The sequence below is a fragment of the Prenolepis imparis genome, unplaced genomic scaffold (genome assembly GCF_030444845.1).
Source record: "Prenolepis imparis isolate NDT839.2.m4 unplaced genomic scaffold, iyPreImpa1.0 SCAF_166, whole genome shotgun sequence".
NCBI lineage: Eukaryota > Metazoa > Arthropoda > Insecta > Hymenoptera > Formicidae > Prenolepis > Prenolepis imparis.
The window spans coordinates 59,096-64,517 of record NW_028141324.1 but is presented as its reverse complement, the minus strand read 5'-3'; positions in this window follow the sequence as shown (position 1 = coordinate 64,517).

The window sequence follows — 5,422 nt, the reverse complement described above, 5'->3', positions numbered from 1 at the left end:
TATGGAAGAAAATTCACCCTAGTTACAGATCATAAACCTTTAATGTGGTTTAAAAACGCGCAAGACGCAAATATGAGAATACTTCGCTGGAGATTAAAATTAGCGGAATACGATTACGACGTTGTTTATAAGGCAGGAAAAACTAACGTAAATGCGGACGCATTATCAAGAAATCCAGTAGATCTTGAAGAAATTGATTGCAAAATAATAAAAGAACGAAAAACTTTAAATCCAAATAATCCAGAAGATGCAGAAATAATTTCCAGAATGCTGGAAGAAACCGATGACGAAGAAGAAGAAGACGACGATTTTCAACTATATTTGTCAGATACCGAAGAAATTGAAGAACCGATATTCGAAGAAGAACCCCCTGATAATAATGTCGATCCTATACCTTTTACCCCCGAAGAACTAAATGAACCTCCTGCGTCACAAACTATCGAAAAAGCGCTAATACATGATCCTCCAAAACAAAACAGAATGCAAACAAGAAGTCAGACGACAAAACGAAATATTAAGAAAAATAATGAAAATCATAATAACAACAAAAACATATAAATACTGAAAAGATAGAAGAAAGAAACGATCCGCCAGACAAAGATCAGGATAACAAAGGAACAGATGGAAAAGAAAGGGAAGAAAGCGATGATGACGAAGAAGAAATTATCAATAAAAATTTAAAATCAAGAAAAATAAAAATAAAACCTACTATCATTGAGAATAAAATAATTAAAAGCAACGTTATAGATTCTCGCGAACTATTATTTCTGCGAAAAGATAATGTCGCGTATTTTGTCGACATTTACGGAAAACCTTTAGACTCAGGATCTGAAAAACTCTTCGAAAGAAACGAACTCCCGAATATAGGACCCCTGGAGTTAGGTAAAGCGAAAGCAATAAAATACAAAACCTACTACCACATAGTCTTACCCATCAGTGAGACGGAACGAGAAGGCCCCACAGCGACTCTCAACCAAATTATAGCGGTTATACACGACTTACGAAATTTGACTGAAAATTTAAATTTAGGAACACTCAGCATTGCAAAAACAGAAATTATCAACAACGTTCCATGGAATAATATCAAATCGCAACTGCAATTAAGATTCATTAATTCCACTACCAAAATAATCATTTGCAACGGACAAATTAAATATCCACCGAAAGATCTACGATCCGTTATAATTGGTGAGATGCACTGTTCGCCGATAGGAGGACATCGCGGCGTCACTAAGACATACAATAGAATAAAACACAATTACTATTGGGAAAACTTAAAACTAGACGTTCAAAGATACATACAACAATGTTTGCAGTGCCAACTGAGAAAATTAGTACGCGTCAAAACAAAACAGCCTATGATAATCACAGACACACCAGGCTCTTCTTTCGACAAGGTAGCCATGGATATTGTCGGACCTTTACCCAAGACAGAAAGAAACAGCGAATACATTTTGACCTTGCAAGATCAGCTGACCAAATACTGTATGGGTATACCATTACAAAACCAAACCTCCGAAACTATCGCGGAAGCTTTCGTAGATCGTTTCATCTGCATATTCGGAGCGCCAAAGGCAATATTAACGGATCAAGGAAGAAATTTTCTCAGTGACCTAATGAAAAAGGTTGCAAAAATATTTAGAATTCGTAAATTTCGTACAACGGCCTTTCATCCACAATCCAACGGCTCATTAGAAAGATCGCATCACGCATTAGGAGAATATTTAAAACAATATGCAAACGAACAAAAACAATGGGACAGGTGGATAAGCCTTGCGATGTTTAATTACAACACTAGCATACATGAAGCAACCAAACATACGCCATACGAACTAGTCTTTGGAAAAATAGCTAGAACTCCATCGAATGAAATTTTACCTTCGAACGATCAATTATCAAATTATGACGATTATCTAATAAGCCTCGTAACACAACTTCACACAATCCAAGGAAACGCTCGTGAAAACGTCATCGAAGCGAAACACAAATCCAAGACATACTACGACAAGAAGATTAACCCTCAAAATTTCAAACCGGGAGACCATGTGTTTCTCCTAAAAGGTCCAAAACCCGGAAAATTCGGAGATCATTATACAGGACCCCACGAAGTATTAGAAATATTAAATAAAAATAATGTAAAAATTAGAATAAAGAAAAATAGCCGAATCGTACATCCAAACCGATTGCGCATTTCTCATATTAAAATAAATGATAATCAACCAAGTACAAAAAGGAAAGACAATAATAAACAATTAAATTAAATTAAATTAAAAAAAAAAAAAAAAAAAATATATATATATATATATAAAAAATTGAATTATGTATTAATTTAGAGTTATTGTAGCATTTAAATATTTCTATATATTCTAAATTTTTATTACTCCACTATTCATTTGAAATCTGAATTATGTATTAATTCAGAATTACTCCAGTGTTTAACAATAAGTATTCCTATAGACCCTAAATTTTCTTTACCTCACTATTCGTTTGAATTTTGAATTATATACTAATTAGAATCACGCAAGCGTTTAAGTACTCCCATATATCCCAAATATTAATTACTCTATTATCATTAGTCATTATATCACCCTACTTTCCCTCTTTATATTATGTACTTTCTTTTGCATATTATTATTATATCGTCATTATTGATGCTACACATTATCATATCATATTATTCCTTAGTATTAATTACTATTATACCATATATATATATTTAATCGTTATTGGTAATATTTCAACATTTGCGTTCTTAGGTTTAAGTTTCTTATATACTTATCATGAATATATGTATTTCTTCTTTTATTTACATGCGCAAATTTATACCTTATACTTAACCTCATAATAATAATACTTTGTAAACAAGTGGAACCATTTTCTATTATTATCGTCAAAACATACTGCCTGATCGTCGGTTGCAGTATAACAATGCCAGTATATCACCATCTCCAATGGACACCCAAGATGCCGGAAGAAGTACGCCAAGGCCCAATCGACGGTGTTAAACCAGAAGACCACCCCGAAACGTACCGAAATCTAACAGAACTCCGGTGTGTTACATTAATGGAGGGTGAAATCTATCAAGACACGACTGACTGCAGCAAAATTTGTCAAGAATGCTATGATAAAATATCAGCCGAGGAAAACCAAGAATATGCAACAATACCACCGCATAATTTGGTCCACAAAATATCAGCTGACGACCAAACAAATTGCACTAAATGCAATAAAGTAATAGTAACAATCAAACCGGAGATAAACTGCAGGGACTGCATAGAAGAATACCTATACGTTGACCAGACATACTTGGCCGAAGGCTGGGGTCAAGCTGTGATTCCCAGAGGGGTAGAAGAGCAATAAAAGGAAGGGACCTGCTACTTGACACCAGAGAACTGACATTTACTACTGACGAAAATCAGGCAGATAAAAACGTGCTTAGTTCTTTTCTTTTTCTTTATATATAACATATATATATTTTATATATATATATATCCCTCTATTTTCATTAGAATTTTCATACGATAGAAAAAGGGCTCCACACCTGCGTTACATGTATTAGCGGTAGTAAATTTAAATAAATAAGTACAATTAAAAATAAGCTATGAGTAAAAAATAAAACGACACAAGAAGGACGAAAGAACAAAGGAAGGGGTTTTGGAGGTCGCCTTGTATTTCCTCCTTCTTTACACAATTAAGAAGATAATTAATAATTCAAGGTAACACATTTAATAAAATAAAAATTAAATGTGAGCCCTTCCAATCAACAAGTCGTGATTCCTCCGAAAGAAAAGAATCGGATTATTCCATATAATTCTCTTTGCAAATGTCGAGTTTTACACCCCAACATTTGTCTAAGGCGGGGGGTGTTACGTCCTGTGGACTCCACGATTCTTTTCTTTCAAAGAATGCAAGGCGATGATTGAAAAATCACAGGCGTGGGAATAAGACTATGATCTGGCAGGCGAAGCAGCTGACCGGAGACGGTTAATCGTAAAAATAAAAATAAAAAAAAAAAGGAGAGATACATACCAGATGTAACTCGCGGTGTCTGAAATTCTCGCTTTGACTAGTTGACAACTCGCGCTTGAAAAGCAATAAAAATCTTTCTTTTAAAGGAAAATTTTACTTAAAAAGCAATAAAAACTTTTTAGAAGGAAATCTCCACTTGAAAATCAATAAAAATTTAGAAGAAAACTTCCACTTGAAAACGAATAAAATTTTACCAGACCAACAACGATAACCGAATCCAAACAAATGCCGCCTGACAGATCACCGAGATAATCTCGAGAGGATAATAAAAATATAAACCTCAACAAATTCTCCATTGGTCAAAACCTAGGGCCTTAAACAAAAGCCCTGACCAATCCCGGTAAACTTTTAAAATCAAGAGACGCCCCTGGGACTGAAAGGGCGTTATTGAAAAATTCCCTATTCGTCAGGAAATATTAACAAACTAACGGGAAGGAGGAGCAAGAAGGTATATATACCCGTGACATCTCTCAGAGAATATCAATCTTTTCTCAAACCTACGCACGCGGATCATTCGCGAAAAGTTGTATCACCATCCTTCGAGTGAATCTCGAACTCGTGAGCATTCGCAGTGACATTTGTGAAATCATCGTGTGCCCAGTGCTCACCGAGTACGACGATTTTCGCGAGTGAACAACTGTGAGTGGAACACCATCCTCACGGAGGAGTCCGTAGCCAGATTCACACCTGGAATAATTAACACCTACCTGCGCACTCCATAAGTAGTAAGTTATCAAGCACGCTACATCTCCACCCTTACTAATAATACTTAAAATAATTCTGGGACTTCAATTAAATTATAATTGTTTTCCTTTTTAATTTATTAATTTATTATCCTTGTTAAATTCTAACTTCGAAAAACTGTCCTTTCTTCCCCCATCCTTATCTCTCTCTCCCCCTCGAAATCACTCCGGATTTCCCGCGATAGCGGAGCAATCCGTGATTTCTTCCATCTTCTCTCTCTCTCGAAATCACTCTGGATTTCCCGCGATAGCGGAGCAATCCGTGATTTCTATCATCCCCTTACCTTTTGAAATCACTCCGGATTTCCCGCGATAGCGGAGCAATCCGTGATTTCTATCATCCCCTTACCTTTTGAAATCACTCCGGATTTCCCGCGATAGCGGAGCAATCCGTGATTTCTATCATCCCCTTACCTTTTGAAATCACTCCGGATTTCCCGCGATAGCGGAGCAATCCGTGATTTCTTCCATCTTCTCTCTCTCTCTCGAAATCACTGTGGATTTCCCGCAATAGCGGAGCAATCCGTGATTTCTATCATCCCCTTACCTTTTGAAATCACTCCGGATTTCCCGCAATAGCGGAGCAATCCGTGATTTCTTCCATCTCCTCTTTCTCTCGAAATCACTCTGGATTTCCCGCAATAGCGGAG